Raw genomic sequence first — 20,527 nt, 5'->3', positions numbered from 1 at the left:
TTAAGCGCTTGCCTGTGAAGCCTAAGGACCCCGGTTCGAGGCTCGGTTCCCCAGGTCCCACATTAGCCAGATGCACAAGGGGGCGCATGTGTCTGGAGTTCGTTTGCAGTGGCTGGAAGCCCTGGCGCGCCCATTCTCTCTCTCCCTCTATCTGTCTTTCTCTCTGTGTCTGTCGCTCTCAAATAAATAAATAATTAATTAAAAAAAATTATTAAAGAAAGTGTAATGAGAGATACATTTTCAAGAATTTGATTTTTTTTTTTTTTTTTTTTGGTTTTTCGAGGTAGGGTCTCACTCTGGTCCAGGCTGACCTGGAATTAACTCTGTCATCTCAGGGTGGCCTTGAACTCATGGCAATCCTCCTACCTCTACCTCCCAAGTGCTGGGATTAAAGGCGTGCACCACCACGCCCAGCTTATTTTTTGTATTCTTATTAACAGTGACAAAGCAAGAAATCCTGGTTTAAATTTAAATTATCAATCCAGTCTAATTTGTCCCAGGTTTGATCTTGATTATGTTGAATTTGGAATCCTATATAAAGATTGATTCTGTATTAGTGGCTCTAGAAAGGTTTTCTAAAGAATAGCACACATAATATATTAAAATTTGGTTTCTTTAATTTCTAAAAACTTTAGAAACATTAGATTTATGACTTTATTAGTTGTATAAGCTCTTTTCATTTTTCTTTATTTATTTTCATTTTTAACTTTATTTTTTTACTATTGTCTGAAGTTTTTATAACTTGTCCTGGAGAAGGCAGAACAAAGTCTCAAGCCATCTCACAAGCTGTTCTGACAAGCACTGTAGCAGTGCACAGGGTCACTGCAGACCCAAGTGCACTCGAGGCTTGGTGCTCTTTTTCTAAATTAGAACTATCCAGGGCTGGAGAGATTGCTCATTGGTTAAGGTGCTTGGTTGAAAACCTAATGGCTCAGGTTTGAATCCCTAGTACCCATGTAGAGTCAGATGCACAAAGTGGCACATGCATCAGGAAGTTGTTTGGAGTGGCAAGAGACCCTGGGATGCCCATTCATTCCTCCCTTCTCTCTCAAATAAATATTTTTAAAAGACTTAATTATCTAACTTGTTAACTCCCATTGGAGGTAGAAAAATATTTGAAATTACCCCACAAAAAGGTGAAGACTTAGCCTGGAGAGATGGCTCAGCAGTTAAGGTGCTTGCCTATAAAATTTAATGACTGGAGTTCAGTTCCCCAGTATCCACATAAATCGAGATGTACAAAGTGGTGTATGCATGTGGGGTTCATTTACAGTGGCTAGAGGCCCTCGTGCACTCATTCTCTCTTCTCTCTCTCTCTCTCTCTCTTTGCATGTCTCTTTTTCTCTGCTTGTCTCTCTCTGATTGCAAATAACAAAAACTAAGTCATTAATTTTTAAAAAGAGGATGAAGACTTCGTTTCATCTTTAGAACACACAGCAAGGTTGTAGTCTTGACACTAGTACCTCTGACACAAGACAAAGCAGACAGAACACAGAGTTCCATGTCCAGACCACAGAGCCAGTCAACTTTCCCATGGACACAAATATTTTTTTCGGCCATGTAAGTGCATAGTGAAACAGAAAAGCAAGTCATAGTCAGTGTCATCTCTCACCTGACAGAGTCCCTACTATTTTGCAAAGATTACTAAATGATAAACCAGATTTTCAGTCATTGCTATAATCAAACACTGACCACACACATAACAGATTCTCTGCATAGAAGGTGCTCATCAGACTGCAGATATGATCACTATAGTAGACATTGCTTCTGGTATAGAATGTGACTTAGCCCAAATGCCCACTGAGACATGACACACTTCAGTAATCTATGTACATACAGCTGACTGCATTCTAGAAGCCAGAGCTTAGACAACCTGGATCTTTGACAAAACACTAACCATTGAACACCTCTGATCTGCAGGGAAACCTATGGACATCTATTGACTTGAAGCAAATCTGTGGTTTGCTCTGGAAGCACATACTGTGTCTTCCAGGGCTATTTGCTGCTATACCAACATTCTTAAGAAGTCAGTACTCCTGGCTTCTGTTCATAAGAAACACAAAAATATGAGAGACTTATGAAGTAGTAGCTCCTAAAATCAATTTAAAGCTAATTCAAAAAGCATTTATGGGTTGAAGATATAGTTCAGTGGTACAGAATTTAGCATGTGCAATGCCTTGAGGTTCATCCCCAGCACTAGAAAAAAAATTACGGAATTATGCATGTGAATAAAATATTAAATGAAGTAATGCTAGAATTTAGTTGTTAAGTTAGATGTAAAACTGGTTACTTCACAATGGAGACAAACAAAACAAAAGATAATCCTGGGAGATACCCATCCTACAAATCCACAAAGTAATGTTAATTTCACTAGTATGAGGTCAGTAAACAAATAGTGAGGGGCCTGTGAGTTCGAGGCCACCCAGATACTACATAGTGACTTCCAGATCAGCCTTGGCTAGAGTGAGACCCTACCTCAAAAACCCAACAATAAATAAAATTTTTTTTTTTTAAAAAGTGAGGGGAAAAATGAAGCACAAGGGAAAGTGCCAGTCTGAGTTTTGAAAGAATCAAATCATCCTTAGTTTTATTAGCTAATGATCCACCATGGCATTGAGAAGTAGTGTACTAGTCACCTTCTCTTTGTTGCGAACAAATAACTGACTGGAAATGAAGGAAACAAAGGGTTACTTTGGCTTACATTTCCAGGGAATACCGTCAATTATGGAGGGGAAAGCATAGCAGAAAGGAAACAGGAAATGGGGTTGGGCATAACACCTCAAGGCCTGCCTCTTATGGACTGACTTCTTCCAACAAGACTCACTTCCTCATAGTTCTACAACCTTCTAAACAGTGCCACCACTTGGGAATAAGCACTCAAATGCATGAGTCTATGGGGGACATTTGCATTTAAACTACAACATTCTTGACTTAATTACCAAGGATTGGATAATTTTTCACAAATTATGCTTATTCAATAATTATTTTATTGAATGTACTCACAATATGTTCAATATCTTCACTCTTCAAGAAACACCTATGTATCTTTCAAATTTTTATCTAAAGTTATCAACAAAATCACATATCCCTAGTTGTCTTAGCAGTACTCAAGTTATAAAATAATGATTTCAAGATTAGTGAGATAATCAGTTTTCTTTGGTAAGTGGTTCATGTCCAATGAGAAAATAAACATCATGCTGCCTGTTTAGTAGTTTATCAATTGTGTTTATATTTTCAAAGAATAATTATTTGCTTTATTAATTTCTGATTTTTGTTATTTTCAATTTCAATAATGCCTACTTTGATCTTACTGTGTTTTCTTTTGGCTTTCTTCGAATTTAATTTTTGCTTTGAGGTTTCAGAGTAGAAATTTAATATTGTTAATATTTGTTTGTGTATACAAGAAATATCTAAGAGGCTGCCAAAGTATCTTAGTGGGTAAAGTTCTTTCCTTTTAAGAGCTAGAAGGTAAGTTTGAGCCCTAGGATGCACATAAAAATAACTGGGTGTTTATAATCCCATCCCTGGGGAAGTGGAGACAGGCAGATCCCTGGGACTTGCTGGCCAGATTGTTTATCCTACTTGTTGAGTTCTAGCCCCTTGACACACCCTCTTTGAGATCATCTTCTACATTCCCTTTTCAGTGCTTGTTATTCTACTATACATGCATACATACATACATACATGCATACATACATACATACACACCTATATATCAGTATATAATAGTAGTATTCTACTGGATGTGAGGTAATAGGTCATTGTGGCTTTGATTTGTATTTCTCTGATAATTAGTGATGCTTAACCCCTTTGCATGAGCTTATTGACCATCCCTTGGAAAAAGGTCTTTTTAAGTCTTTAACCCACTTTTTTTTTGACGGGGGGTGGTTCAAGGTAGGGTTTCACTCTAGCCCAGGCTGACTTGGAAAGAACTCTAATCTCAGGCTGGCCTTGAACTCCCCAGCAATCCTTCTATCTGCCTCCCAAGTGCTAGGATTAAAGACTTGTGCCACCAATGCCTGTTTAACCCACTTTAAATTCAGATTTTTGTGGATGACTGCAGGATATCTTTGTATATGCTGTATATCAACCCCTTAGCAGATATATGGTTTGCAGATATTGTTCTTAGTTCATGGACTGCCCTTTAGCTTTGTTGATATAGTTCCTTTTTGTAGATAAGAGTTTTAAATTTTGATACAGACTACAATCTGTCTCTTTTCTCTCTTATTGCAGTCAGGGTCTTATTCAAGAAATCATTGCCAAAATTTACATGAACCTTTTCTCTTTTATAGTTTCAGCTCTTACATTTAGAGATTTTACCCACATAAAGTTATTATTTCTTTTTAAATTTTTGTTGCTGTTGTTCATTTTTATTTATTTAGTTGAGAGCGACAGAGAGAGAGAGAGAGAATGGGCACGCCAGGGCCTCCAGCCACTGCAAACGAACTCCAGATGCGTGCGCCCGTTGTGCATCTGGCTAACGTGGGTCCTGGGGAATGGAGCCTTGAACAGGGGTCCTTAGGCTTCACAGGCAAGCGCTTAACTGCTAAGCCATCTCTCCAGCTCAAGTTATTTTTTATATGTGGTTAAAGTAAAGGTCCAAAGCCGGGGATGGTGGTGCACATCTTTAATCCCAGCACTCAGGAGGCAGAGGTAGGAGGATCACTGTGAGTTCGAGGCCACTTGCCCAGGGATCATGCAAATATATGTGTCATTTCCATTTTACTACATGTAAAGATAAAACACTGTGATATTATTGGTGATGCTAGAAATATTTCCATTTTTTGACATATTTATATTTCTTCTTTGTAAATTTTTATTTTTTCAGTTTTGAAGCAGGTTTTCATTCTAGTGCAGACTGACTTGGAATTCATTCTATAGCCCATGCTGGCCTGGAGCTCAAAATAATCCTTGTGTACTGATATTAAAGGTGTACACTACCATACCTGGGTTCTACTTGACTTTCTTAATTAGCTCATCACTAATGAAAAATTCATGGAAATAATAAATCAAATGATAACTATGTGTACATAAAATGTTCTTCATATATAAATGTTTGAGATAATACATGTTTCCAAGTAGGTTGACAATTTCAAGAAATTTATTAATGTACTGATTTTCCATACTATGGTCTTATCCAAAGAAAAACACTGGCAAAATACTTATGATATGGTTATGTATCCTAGCTCAATAGAGAAGTCTATTCTCAGCTTACATAATTACTTTGAGAAGTCTATTCTTCTCAATTTAGATTATTACTGTATTAAATCAATCCCAGTCATTTAGTCATGTTATTAAGCAAGAAGTTTCATTTTCCTCAGTGTATCAGTTACTTTCTCATTGGTGGGACAAAATACCCTGCCAAGAACAACTTAGGAAAGAAATTTGTTTTAGCTTATAATTTCACATGGTAGAGTCAATATCATGTTGAGGAAAGTTTTGAAAGAGCAAGAAACCAGCATCAAAGTGTCACATGAGCACCAAGGAAATAGAACAGCAAGTGGGTCTGGATTATAAAGCCCCGAGTGACACACTTCCTCTGTCAAGGCTGTCCATCCTAAAGGTTCTACAACCTACCTAAACAGTGCCACCAGCTGAAGACTGAGGGTTCAAACACATGAGCCTACAGGGGGAGTTTTGTTTAAACCACTACACAAGAACTGGTTTTCACCATAGAGACTTTTTTTCTTTCTTTTGGTTTTCTGATACAGGGTGTCACACTGGCCCAGGTTGACCTGAAATTCACTATGTAGTCTCAGGCTGGCCTTAAACTCATAGAGATCCTCTTATATCAGCCTCCTGAATTCTGAGATTAAAGACATATGCCACCACACCTAGCCATAAACAATTCTTTAAGAAAAGGACTTCAAACACATAAAGAATAATTTTTAAAAACCATATAATCCATATGTTATGAAATAAGTTACATACTTAACAGATTTCTCTTAATTTATGGAAAGACCTTCAGAATAGACTTAAAGCACTAATTTTATAATGTTAATAAAAAAATCTCAGAAACTCAAATTCAAGCAACAACTAAAAGAATAAGCTGGGTGTGGTGGTATGTGCCTTTAATTGCAACACTCAGGAAACAGAGGTAGGAGGATCACTGTGAGTTCAAGACCAGCCTGAGACTGCATAGTAAGTTCCAGGTGAGCCTGGGCTAAATGAGACCCTACCTACCCCGCCCCCCCCCCACCCACACACATGCACACACACAGAGAGAAAGAAAGAGAGAGAGAGAGAGAATGAATCAGCTAAGATTTTAAGACATGTAACAAACTTTAAAGGCCATAATAAGTGCTTTTGATAAGTTACATGCCAATTTTTAAATTCTTTTCCTTAATTTAAAAAATATTTTACTTATTTATTTTTAATATTGATTTCTGTGTGTGGGCACAAGCATGTCATGACATGTGTGTGGAGGTCAGAGGAGGCATCTGTGCTCTGCTTTCTGTGAGACCAGCGCTGTTGTTGCTGCAAACTGACTTTATATGGGTGCTTGGCTATTGAATGGAGTGGTATACTTTAAGCAAGGGATTTTAACCATTGAGGCATTTTCTATGCCCCATGTATCAATATAGTTTTATTTAAACATTCCTATGGTGCCAAAATAAAACATACTTTATTATAAATATTATTTTTGGTAAAGTTGTCCTTGACCTATATAACTAACAGAAAAGCAAGCACGTTTGTGTTTTTTTAATTTTTTTTTACTAAATACAAAGAAGTCTGAATTTACCCTCATATATTAAAATTATTTGATATTAAGTTTCTAAATTTTATTTTGTTTTGGGTTTTTTTAAATATTTTTGTTCATTTTTATTTATTTGAGAGTGACAGAGAGAGAAAGAGGCAGATAGAGAGAGAGAGAGAGAGAGAGAGAGAGAGAGAGAATGGGCTCATCAGGGCTTCCAGCCACTGCACATGAACTCCAGACACATGCACCCCCTTGTGCATTTATTATATGACATTGTTACATTGCTTCTATAGGGATGATGAGATGAGGGTCCAGATAAGACACCAACTAAAGAAGAATAAGAAGAAAAAAAGATGTGCTTTAAATATTCTGGAGATTGATTAGAGTATAGGAAGAAAAGTGGCATGGGAACATACTACAGGAAATGGTCCTGACACCCATGCAAATACCAAATGAACACCTGTCAAAACCTGTACCTAACTCATTAATGAGGGAGTCATAGATAGTACAGTTGGTGAAGTGGGAGTTCAAGAATCATAATTAAATAAGCAGCCAGTATGCTGGGATTAATTTATCAGCAGTTTTACAAGTGCTTTCTCCAGAAGGGAAAGGAGTTTTCCAGATAAAATTCATTTTTGATTGGGGACAATAATCATTTACATTGCTATTAGTTATTTATTACTTGCCAGAATTGTAAAATGTGCAATAACAGGAAAGTTAGAGAATCTATAAATGAATTAGAGTCATAGTGTGATTAGACAACTGCCTAATTTCCTGTCAATAATACTCAGTAGTCCTTTTTTCCCATTTCAAAACACAAACATTTCACCAACAGAGAACACAAGTTTATTTTTAAAACTTTGAATTTGTGTCCTTCTAAACACAGATCAATGTTCCTTATATTTGAGAACTTTTGGATAACTGAGTTTTGTTTTCCTACATATTGGCTTCAGGTGAGTTATTTATTTATTTTTTCTATAACTCAGTTCCTTTACTGGTAAAATAAGAAACACAGCAGCACTTAATTTATAAGACTGTTCAGAGCATTTCATGAGCTCATAAATGTCATTACCTGACATACCAGCAGCACTCAGTAAATGGTGTCCTGAGAGAAAGGCTGCATGTTGCAGTCCTATAAAAAGTATATTTTGATGGGAGCTTAAATATGTCAACAATGTTTGGTCTTATCAGAGCATTTCCCAGTTCTCTGTAATTTTCACCTGCACACACTCATCACTCAGAGAATTACATGAGCAGTAGCTGGGGGTGTTGGCCAAGAGGAATGGGTGGAAAGAGTATGAGACTATGCCCCCACCAAACATACCACAGACATATTGATTATTTGTCACTGAAGAGAATTTAGAAGAAGGGCATGAATTTGTAAGATGTCCCTTTTCCTCTCCACTGGAAAAGATAGAAGTTAATTGCAGGAGACTCTGTAAAGTGTTTATTCTTTAAGAGAGAATGCCAGAGAAATCTATAGTGCCTTACTGGTTTAGCCATTATCTTCCCTACATATTCGACTTTAAATAATTTGCTGCCCTAGAAACTCAGTCCTTTCCACTTGGCTTGTCATTGTTCTAAAATGTATTTTCCTCAAGTTTATTATTCAAGTTAATTATAGAAAAAAATTAAAAATTAAAAAAAATAAATTTGCTTTAGATGGTTTTGCTTGCATTCTATTTACTCGAGAAGGTTTTTGTTTATTTGTTTGTTTTACTGGAACCCTATGTATCCTAGTTGTCTTTGCTTGGATTCTCTTTACTCTAGAGGTTTTTGCTGGTATTCTATTTACTCCAGAGGAGTATGTGCATGTGTGTGTGTGTGTGTGTGTGTGTGTGTGTATCCATGTGTCAGGACTGCTTCAGGCTAAACAAGCTTGGAGGCTAAATGTGTGGCTGGGATCAGTCATAGATCCTACACAGACAGGTGAATATGTAGAATCCTATCAGTAAGAATTTAAATCCATAGGCTCAATTTAGTACCCCATGGTAAGGATTTAATTCCATAGATTCTGTTGAGTGAATTAAAATCCATAAGCTGAACACTGTAAGGTCATACTGCTAGGCAGCTCCAATCCAGACAGGCCTTTCAAGGCCCTATTCTTTGGCTGTGTGAAGAGGCATAAGACCCCATTATTAAGAATTTAAATCTGTATGCTCTTTTAGGTCCTACTGGTAAAGATTTAAGTCTGTAGGCCAAATTTAAGGCCCCATGGATAAGAAATCAAGCCTATATGCCCTAGACTTCCAAACATGAACTTAAAAGTGCCTTATTTGCAAGCTCTGTTTGCTCTAGAACTCCTGACTGCCATGAGGCCATGTGTGCCATGGCTGAGGAAAATGATCTTGAGGTGCCCAGGACTAATTAGATAGAGGTGCTACACATGGCTATAGCACTTGTCTCACATACACGAAGAGAACGTTTCTCCCTAGGGACAGCCTACCAGCTCTGGTACAACTAGGTTTTAGACTTTCAAGAACTACATTAGAAATGAGAGGGATAGGGGTGGGAGAAACGGCTTAGCGATTAAGGCACTTGCCTGTGAAGCCTGAAGATACAGGTTCAATTCTCCAGGTCCCACGTAAGCCAGATGTACATAGTGGTACACACATCTAGAGTTCATTTGCAGTGGCTATAGGCCCTGACATGCCCATTCTCTCTCTCTCTCTTTAATAATAAATCAATAAAAATAAATTAATATTAAAAAATAAATGAATAAATGTAAGATGAAAAAATGAGAAGACAAGAAAATACATTGCAAGGTGACACTGGTATGATAGCCCCCAATCCGGAACATTCAGATGTCCTGATCCATAGCTGTAGGAATGGGTACAGAGCAGGAAGACAGATATCATTTTGTACAAGTACTGGGGCCCTACTAGAGATGTATGGTTAGGGTAATCAGCCTTGCATTTCTCTCTTTCCCTGGAGATTGGGGTAGCATCCTCCAAGGTTCCACAATGAACCCCTTTTGTCTGTCTACTAAAATGTTAAGAAGATTGGACTTTCAGAGCTTACAAAATAGGTTGATTTTCTACTGCAATAAAAAAAAAAACAGCCCAAATATCCTTTAAAGAATAGAGAAATATGACCTGAAAGTGGCACCCCCAACCATAATATTATACTCCAGCTAGACCTGTTTGAAGCAACATGAGATGAGGTCTCAATATCCAACTATTTTTTTTTTTCTATCTCCTACACACTCACTAAATGCTCCCAAGCAACACAGGGGATTATTGGGAGTGACAAGATCCTGTTGGTTGTGGTGACTCAGAACCTCTTACCCAGCAGTTGAGAGCTGGAGGCAACAAGATAAGGAGTTTCTGGTCAGCTTGCCTCCAAGCAATAACAACAGAAGTTTTTTCAATCTCCAAGGCTACCAAATTAACTATGGGGACACTTTTCATAATGTCTTAAAATAGAGATGTCAGGACTCTATTCTGCTTAAGTTGCTTTTAAAAAAATTTTTTAAAGCCAGGTGTGGTAGTGCACGCCTTTAATCCAAGCACTTGGGAGGCAGAGGTAGGAGGATCACCATGAGTTTGAGGCCACCCTGAGACTCCATAGTGAATTTCAGGTCAGCCTGGGCTAGAGTGAGACTCTACTTCGGAAAACAAAACAATTTTTTAAAAAATTTATTTGAGAGAGAGAGAGAAATAGGTAGAGAGAGGGAGAAAGAGAGTGGGTATGCCAGGCCCTTCAGCCATTACAAAAAAGCTCCAGATGCATGCATCCCCTTGTGCATCTGGCTTACATGAGTCCTTGGAAATCAAACTTGTTTCCTAAGTGCCTTAGCCACTAAGTCATCTCTCCAGCCCCTTAAGTTGCTTTTTAATGAAATTATTTCTGATTATTTTAGATTTGTTGGAAAAATTATCACTAGGACTCTTATCATGTTCTGACTTTACTTATAATTCTTAAATATTTAAAGGTATAGCACATGCCTGCTTTCTATGTTTTAGATAAGGCTTACAATGTCACCAGGCAAATAGGCCTAAATGTTAGAGTGACTTTTGAACTTTTGTGCCACTCTTTAGCTACATCTGTTTTGCTTAAAGCTAAGGTGACCAGGGCTGGAGAGATGGCTTAGTGGTTAAGTGCTTGCCTGTGAAGCTAAGGACCCCGGTTCAAGGCTCGGTTCCCCAGGTCCCACGTTAGCCAGATGCACAAGGGGGCGCACGTGTCTGGAGTTCGTTTGCAGAGGCTGGAAGCCCTGGCATGCCCATTCTCTCTCTCTCCCTCTATCTGTCTTTCTCCCTGTGTCTGTCGCTCTCAAATAAATAAATAAAAAATGAACAAAGCTAAGGTGACCAAATGTGCTCTGTACATACACTTGTGTTCAAGATTTGTGTAACTGCCCCCCGCCCCGAGTGTTTAATAACCATGTTGGGAAGCCAAAGCCAATTAGAGGCATGACAGCTAAATGGAGCAATCAATATTTTTTTGGGCACACAGGCCCACAAGGCCATGGGACACTACTAACATGTACTAAAACACTACTAAGTCATTTATTCTCTTAATTAAAGAGACTTATGGAGACTCAGAGTTTGGGCTCCACAGTGCAGTCTGCAAGAGGAGAGAGTCACATGGGGGAAGGTCCTCTATGCTTCCAAAGAAAGCCATATGGTCAGCATGGACCTGAGTCATAATAGCAGATACCACAAATGCTGAGCAAGGAGCTCTTTCCATGTTCCTAAAACATCTCTCCTAAAGAGCTGTGACTGACTATTAAAAGTTTTTTGTAGTTGGCTCCACATTTCTGGGATGAACATCCAAACCAGGCACAGTTTAGGGGAAGGTAGGATTTGTTTCAAACTTACAGATCCAGGGAGAAGTTCCATAAGTGGCAGCAAAAGCTGTTTCTATCTATCTAAGCAGTGAGACAAACTACAGCAAATAAACACCAAAAGCAACAAGCACAAATAAGCAGCAAACAGCAGAGACCCAGGCAGAGCTCAAACCTTTCTCCATACCATTTGGCTGGAAATCAGATCTATCCCCAAACATACCTTAGGGTTGGACCTTATGAGATGGCCCCAGTGACAACTCCTCTAGCCAGGTGGCTGGAGTTACAAGCTTTAATAAAATACCTGAGTCTATGAGGGACAATTACTCAAAATACCACAAAGTAAATATTTAATTAAACTTTGGCTACTTGCTTTGTCTTAAGCACTCAGAAATAAAAGTATAAATCAAAAGTAAAGTAGAGGCTGGAGAGATGCTCAGCAGTTAAGGTGCTTGCCTGTAAGCCTAAGGACTAAGGTTTGATTCCCCAGTAACCATGTAAGCTGGATTTACAAGGTGCAGTATGTGTCCGGAGTTCATTTGCCATGGTTAGAGGCCCTGGCATACCCCTTCTCTCTTTCTCTGTTTCCTTTTCTCTCCCTCTCTGTCTCAACTAAATGAATCAATATGTAAAATATTTTTAAAAAGTAAAGTAGGCCTTAAATATTATATAGGCAATTATTTTTACTAACAATTTTCTTAATAAAAAAAAACTGCTGATCAGATATGAGTCAGCAAACTCTAAACCATTTGTAGGAACCTATAACTCAGAGACTGGCTCTCAGTTGTTCCATCTTAAAAAACAGGCATTGGCCAAATCTCTTTTTCTTATTCCCTAGAACCTATCTGAGATAAATCCGACAGCTGTCAAAGTGTCTAGACTCAAATCCTGGATTCATCATTCTTGAGTCAATCTTTGAATGCCAAAGAACAGAAGCTTAGAAGAGAGCCTGATAAACCAGATACAGATAGATAAACCTGCTTTCTCCTCCATCATAAAATATGCCATGTTTTGGGCTGGTGAAATTGATTAGTGGTTAAGGCTCTTGCCTACAAAACTAAAGGACCTAGGTAGGTTCAATTTCCCAGAGCCCACATAAGTCTGGTGCACAAGGTGGGACATACATCTGGAGTTTGTTTGCAGCAGCTGGAGGCCCTTGCATGCCCATTCTCTCTCTCTCTCTCTTATAAATAAGTAAAAATATTTAAAAACATCTTCTGTGTTTTATATCCTTAATGTTATTCAGCTTTTTCTTTTGACCTGCCTATATGCAGAATGAAAATTCATTCCTTGTATGGGCTCAAGAATATGTCCAAGATAATAATTAGTACATCTGCTGGGTTTTCAGGCTTCTACACACTTCCAGCACCTCAGAACCTTCCGTGGTGGGTGGGTATCCACACTTCAAGAAGGTGACTAAAAACAATTATAAGATCCCATTAACTAGGCCAGAGCTAGCTCTCCCACCTTAAATAAGGTTACTGGATAGTATATTTCTCATTGGTCTATTAATTACATGAGGAATGAAAAGGGTCATAAGAAATTTTCAAAAGGGGAAACTTAAAGAGTCCAAGAAAAGATGTTGGTCCCTGTAGTAGACAGCTTCAGGTTTGCTGAGATTAATGTCCAGACCAAGCAGTTATGGAAAGAAGGAATTTATTGAAGCTTATAGTTCCATAATGAAGTTCCATAATGGCAGAAGTTGGCCCCCTCTTAAAAGACCAACCAGAGAGAGAGAGAGAAGCCACAAACCCAAAGTCACACCACACAGCACACTTCAGGAACTCTAGGTAGAAGTAAACACTTGGCATGTCTTTAGATTGGATTCTCAAATCCATCACTACTGGAAATCCAAGAAGTTTCAATAAACTCCTGAGTCTATTGGGGTGCACTTATTTAAACTACCCCAGTCTCCTCTCTAGTAGTTATGGTCCCATGATAAAAGAAAATATAATCAAAAACTATAGATACTAAGGTGGCTGTTTTCAAGTCTGGGATACATGTATGTATGTTACTCTAATCAAAGGTCAATTAAGTCAGCAAGCTCCCTTATGCTGGGAAAAATGAAAGCATATTCTGTAGTAGTTTGAAACTAAAACCCCAATACACTCAGATATTAGTAAAATTGAGTTTGCAGCTTCCACTTCTAACAGGCAGACTCTTACTATGGGGAGAGGGAGAGTGAGTGGGAGAAGGGGCCACTGGGGGCAGATCTGGATTCTAGCCTGATTCGGAGCTCTGTCTGGGTTTCTTCCTATTTGACTGTCAGGGTTTTTCTTTTCTTTTCTTTTGCTCTTGCTTGTGGTGCTGCTGGTGGTTTCCCTCTCTGCTTGGATCTGCTGTGACCTGGGTCAGCTTCTTCTGCCATTATAGAACTTCTCCTAGATCTGTAAGCCTGAAATAAATCCTTTTCCTTCCATAAACTGTCTGGTTTTGAGGTTCATCCCAGCAGCATAGAACTGACTTAAACATACTGATTCAAAGTGTCTTAGCGACATTTGATATCTAGGACGAGTCCCTCCTTCCTTATGCCAAAGCGTTATTGTCCTTCATCCATCTACTGAATGGGTCCTGAGGCCAGGAATGCATTGGGCAGCACCTCATGGTATCGAGTGGCTCTGTGGCACTAAACTTTGGTCCTGGTTACCTGAAGGATAGATTGGAAGATGTATTGTAGAATTTCCTTGGCTGCAAGAATGACAAGTACAAACCTCTGTGTCACCCTGCCAGTTTACTGATGTTGTACCAATGGACCAGAAGTGCGTTTCACTTAGCTTCCATTTTTACTCCATCTACAGTTGTAGAAGATGTCATTTGGTGTATAGAAATTCTCATCAAATATACTCAAAAGGTTTTAAATGATACAACTCAGGTTATTTCCCTCTTAATTCTGAGTTTCAAATGATGAGAAAGGCAATTATATAAAATCATATGGCTTTAGGACATTTTCACAACAGTTCAGAGTGATACATTTGCCACTATCAAGGTTAAATGGTATGTATATATTAATGATAATTTTACTAATGTCTCAAGTGCTTTATAAGATCTATTAGATTTGGACAATGTCAAACACCACTGTGCTACTTGGTGTACAGTTCTGGAAATGGATTTCAGAATTTTCATGGTGAAATACATTATATCTATTATAATACTAATATTTTGTTCATCTTTTAACCTTATATATCCAATTGCTATTTTAACTTCTTGTCTTCTCATTACAGTCAGCCCACACTCAGGTGGTCCTACAACAATCTAACTCCATCTACCTGGGTGCCTTCAATCATCTTCTAAAACAAGAAAGTATACAAAAACGGGATCCATAAAGAAGCGGATCACTTGCTACTTCTAATATGGTTACAGACCATGCTAAACACCCCACACCTTGAGATGAACTTCAGTCTTTTACTAGGATGTTCCTAATACTCCTTTTTGTAAAAAAAAAAAAAATCTTTTGTTTATTTTTATTTATTTATTTGAGAGCGACAGACAGAGAGAACGAAGCAGATATATATAGAGAATGGGCGGGCCAGGGCTTCCAGCCACTGCAAACGAATTCCAGACACGTGCGCCCCCTTGTGCATCTGGCTAACGTGGGTCCTGGGGAATCCAGTCTGGAACCTTGGTCCTTAGGCTTCACAGGCAAGCGCTTAACTGCTAAGCCATCTCTCCAGCCCAATACTCCTTTATATGTGATCAGTTACAGTTCCAAATGTCAAAAATACACAGATTAAGCTGACCGCCAGGCCAGAATATTCTACCATGGGCTCTTAGGTAGCCCTCCCTCCAGAAAAACCCTGATTGTCCTCTTATTAGCACAAAGAAGGTAAGAGCAGTCATTGTCCCATTTCACTGAGTTGCAGGGTTTCTGAGAAGAGGAATTGAAGCACTACAGGAGCTAAACAGTTTCCTTGGCTAGGAAGACACAGGCAAAAAGAGTTCTAGGTAGGTGACTATATTATAAGACAAGATGGCAAAGAGGGTCACCCCCACTTCTTTCTTCTTCCTGGCCTAGGTGAACTTCCCCTCTGTGGGCTGGCTTGTTGGGCTGGATCAGTAGGCTTTCTGGGACTTGCGCAGTAGTGGATGCTTCATGGACCAACCAGAACTTTCACCTGCATTTAAGCTGACCAATTACGAACACAGGATGGGTAGGCTTCCCCCCATTCAATAAAAGTTCAGTTCCCAGTAAGACTGGATTTTTCTAGCTCTACAAATTACCTCCTCCCAAAGGAGCCTGCTTTCTTTCTGTTTTACTCTGAAATAAACTTTATTCTTTTAAATATTTCTTGCCTTTTAATTCTTTTTTGTTAAGCCAAAACAGTAGGTTTGTTTTTCACTAAACAGGCAATTGAAATGCATGGTATAAAAATAAGTGGTAATAATATTATAAAATTAAATGGATAGAATAAATAAGTTAATTTCTCATCTGTGGGAATTTCACAACAAAATCATAGTTTACTTTGTCTTATAGATGTGCTTGTTGGATCTATTCACCCTTACATGAGGCAACTGGAGAACTGGCAGAGAAAACAAACCTAACACCCTAGATGGTATGAGTATGTATCAGATAAAGGAGATAAACATTTCAGAGCAAAAGGGAGTGAGAGCATATCATCAGATTATGCTGAATCATAGCTGTGTTGACTAAATTCTATTCCTGAAGAACAAAGGCAAAGAAAATCACTGGAGTAAGAAATGTGATATACTATTTACAATGGTATAAAGCCTTCAACAATCTTAGCCACGGTAAGTGTTTGGGAAAAAAAATACTTAAAGGAAGAGCATAGATGAAATTACTAAGTAAAATTGTCAGGGTAATGAGTTTCTAGCTTTTTAAATTCTTTACATCTTATTTTGTGATCTTTTTGTATTGTGAATTCAATGTTTAATTGAAAATAAAGGAAATAGCTAGGCATAGGAGCACATGCCTTTAATCCCAGTAGAGTCATGGGTGGGTAGATTGCCTTGAGTTCAAGGACACCCTGAGACTTCATAGTGAATTCCAGGTCAGCCTGGGCCAGATAGTGAGATCCTACTATGCAAAACCAACATAAATAAATAAAGGAAACAGAAATCCTTAAGGATTTGGTGCTGAAGATTTTAAAGCTGTGGACAGAAGAGAAGGAAAATATAAAAATACAAGGTAACATAAATTGTGTCTCAATTTAATTTTTTCACTATCATGCTACTATGTCAAAATCACATGAATTTTCCTTGGTCATTAATGCAAAAAATATCACTCCCATATTGGGAATACAGTTTCAGGGTTATGGAACACCTGGTAACAAAAAGTAGCCAATTTTACAAGAAAAAGTCCTGTATCCCCCTGACAAGTATCAGATTGTTATAGTGTTATTCCAGTTTTGGCAATAGTCAGTAAGCTCTTTTATTAACATTAGCAGGTCACTTATTCCCCAATTTCCTTGGGATCTACTCTTTTGGTATATGTTTTAAAAAATCATAAAATTAAGAATGCAATGGATTTTTTTTCCCCTAGAAGTAAATTTCACTGCACAGGACTGGGATGTAAGTTGTCTGGTTTAAAGCAACTTTAAAATGGAACAACACTCTGTTCACATTGTAACTATTATATTTCTCCACTGAATTAAAAGAAGATGTAGAAGTGAGAATAAACAGTCAAGAGATTTAACTTAAAAAGAAAAAAAATGGTTTAAAACAGAGTGTGGTAAAGAAGGAAGCTAAAGAGCAGGGCAAGCTATTCACACACAATGTTTCTTTTGTCCACTGCTGGAAAGGAATGCATAGGTTACTCACGTATAGAGTTTTCTATGGCAACAGTGACTTTCCCCAGGGCAACAGGAAATAGGAATAGAAAATATTTTTGCTGCCTTAATGTGAAGATAAAGTGAACTTTTGGATAAGTAACCAGGATTCCCCAGGCTTCTGCGTCCCCTTCACCGAGGATCCATTGCCCTCCTGCTTCTTCCCTCTCATGCTCTCCGATGACTTACCTTTCTCACTATGTCATAATATTGCAAGTCATTTAGTTCATGTTTATTCACAATAGGGAATAGTCTCATTGCAATAGGAATGATATTCTTAAGGTGACATTTAAGACACAAGAAAAGTCTGGGCATGGTGATGCACGTTTGTGATCCCAGAACTTGGGATGCTGGTGCAGGAGGCACTGGAATTTAAGACCAGTCTGGGCTATGTGGTCAAGCTCTCTCAAAAACAAACAAACAAACAAAAAACAGTGATGAGGCCCTAGGGAGAGGGCTTAGTCAGTAAAATGCTTGGGCATAAAGACCAGAATTCAGATTCCCAGCACCCATGAAAAATGCTGGGAGAGGTGAAGCACATATGTAATCCCAATGCCAGGGAGGCAGAACAAGAGGATTCCTAGGGCTTACTGGCAAACTAGTCTAGCTAAACTGATTAGCTCCTGATTCAGTGAGAGACCCTGAGTCTAAAAACAATGTAGAGAGCCATAGAGGAGACACATGACGTTGATCCCTGAATACTACCTGCACAATGGATACATGGGCATGCAAACCCACAGAGTTGGACATATGTACACACACATACATACCTATAGTGAACTTAAAATCATACCCTTTTAGCTGCCTTTGTCTAAAGCCATAAAATCAATCCTATAAGGAAAATTTGCCACATTTTTCTACTTTAGTGTTTGCTAGAAAAACAAAGCAAAACAAACCCATAAAAATACAACCAGATAGCAAAAAACTTAGCATCTTGACTACTTTTTAAAAAAATATTTTATTTTTATTTGAGAGAGAGAGAGAGAGAAAGGAAAAGAATGGGCGTACCAGGGCCTCCAGCCATTGCAAACGAACTCGACAAGTGTGACCCTTGTGCATCTGGCTTACGTGGGTCTTAGAGGATTGAACCTAGGTCCCTTGGCTTTGCAAGTAAATGCCTTAACTGCTAAGCCATCTCTCCAACCCCATCTTGACTACTTTTAAGGGCACAGTTTAGGAGAGATAAGCATATTCACCTTATTATACTGTGAATCTCCAGAATGTTTCCAAAGCAAACAACTCCTCCCTTCTCCCTACTCCCAAGTCATTGGCATCCATGATTCTTCTTTCTGTTCCTGTAAGTTGGATAGTGAGGATCTCTGTGAAGTGGAATCATCAATATGTGTGTGTTTATTGCTGAATTATTTCTCTTAGCGTAAGTTCTTCAGTGTTCATCCATGGAATCATGCCATATGGAATACCATCTTTTTAAAGGCTAAATCATATCCCATTGTATGTTTGGTTCATTCATTTATCCACTGAAAGGTGGGTTGGTTCCTTCTACTTCTTAGCTATTGTGAGTAGTGCTGACATGGGTATGAATGTACAAGTAGCTCTTGCAGATGCTGCTCCAATTCTTTTGGATAAACACACAGAAATGAGATTGCTGGATCATATTCTAGTTGTAATTTTCAAGAAAACACCTGTGATGGTTATTATTCTTAAAAATATTGTTTCTAGACTACATTTTCTCTTTTAATATTATTTATTTGAGAGGGGGGAGTAGGAATTCCAGGCCCTCCAGCCACTGCAACTGAACTCCAGATGCATGTGCAACCTTGTGCATCTGGCTTTATGTGGGTACTAGGGAATCTAACCTGGGCCCTTAGGCTTCCTAGGCAAGTGCCTTAACCAGTAAGCAACTCTCTAGGCCTTAAAAATGTTTTCATTTATTTATATATTTGAGAGAGGGAGAATGGTGAGAATGGGCATGCCAGTATCTCTTGCCACTATGAACAAACTCCAGATGGATGTGCCACATTGCACATCTGGTTTTATGTGGACACTGAGGAATTTAACCCAGGCCAGTAGGCTTTACAAGCAAGCATCTTTAATCACGGAGCCATCTAGCCGCCTAATGGTTAGTCCTTTTACAATATTTTATTTGTTTATTTAAGAGAGGGGGGCAGTAGATAGAGACACAGAGAATGGGCCTGCCAGGGCCTCTAGCAACTGCAAATGAACTCCAGATGTCTGAGCTTGTACCTATCTTATGTAGATACCAAGAAATTGAACCTGGGTCCTTAGGCTTCCGAGGCAAGTGCCTTAACTTCTAAGCCATTTCTCCAGCCCAGTGGTTAATCCTTATCATCAACTTGATTATATTTAGCATTATCTTGGGAACACTCCTCAGGGTATATCTATTAAGGTGTTTCCAGAAAGATTTACCTGAAGAAAGAAGACCACTCTGAATATGAGTGGAATTATTCTATGGGCTGGAGTCCTAGACTGAATAAAAAGGAGTAAGAGAAATGAGCACTAACACTCAGTTTTCTCTGCATCCTGACTAGTATGAGCAGTTGCTTCAAGCTTTTGCTACCACAACTTTCCTGCCATGAGGGATGATAACCTCACACTGTGATCCAAAATAATCCCTTTCTTCCTCAGTTGCTTCTGTCAGGTACTTTGTGAAAGCAGTGAGAAAATTAACTGATACAGATAACTGGTACTGAGAAGTGAGCTGTTGCTGTGATAAACCTGACCATGTGGTTTGTAGGCTTTGGAACTGGTTTGCAGGAGGAATGTGGAAGAGTTTGGAGCTACAAGCTAGAGAAGATTTAGAATGCTGTAAGCAGAACTTAATGGACAATTGTGACTGGAGTTTGGAAGACCAGAATACTGAGAGAAATGCACACAGTGGAAGCCTGGCTCATAAGGCTTCAGAGGGGAACAAGGTCTCCAGCTGCATTGTGCCTGTGCCCTTGAGAGCTTGAGTGAGGCTGAATTCAAAAGTGTTCAGCAGAGGAAATTGCAGGACAGGACAGTTTGGGTTGTATGATGGTTACTTTTCACTGCTCCACAGGGGGCAGAAAGATATGAAAAATGTGCAGTTTGGTGAAGAAGGAAGTGTGAGTGTGTTTAAAGTTGTGGTCGAGGAAGATACAGACAAATCACCTGTATTTGTTAAAGAGATTAATGCCATTAAACAGAAATCTTGAGCTGAGGAGAGGAGCCAGCAGTTAAAGATGCTTGCTTGCAAAGTCTGCTGGTCTAGCTCCCATGTAAAGCCAGACACACAAAGTGGCACATGTGTCT

The 20,527-nt window shown here is 38.7% G+C and overlaps 1 non-coding gene across 1 annotated transcript; it reads right to left on the bottom strand.

Moving 5' to 3' along the window:
- Positions 1–720: 720 nt before the first annotated feature.
- LOC123464284 lies at positions 721–853 on the bottom strand. Its single transcript, XR_006639513.1, has one exon. It is a non-coding gene; the product is annotated as a small nucleolar RNA SNORA9 (small nucleolar RNA).
- Between the last annotated feature and the right edge of the window lie 19,674 nt (positions 854–20,527).

Source organism: Jaculus jaculus, chromosome 10 (assembly GCF_020740685.1).
Source record: "Jaculus jaculus isolate mJacJac1 chromosome 10, mJacJac1.mat.Y.cur, whole genome shotgun sequence".
Classification (NCBI taxonomy): Eukaryota; Metazoa; Chordata; class Mammalia; order Rodentia; family Dipodidae; genus Jaculus; species Jaculus jaculus.
The sequence above is the reverse complement of the archived record's forward strand: the minus strand, read 5'-3'. Positions and strand labels throughout refer to the sequence as shown.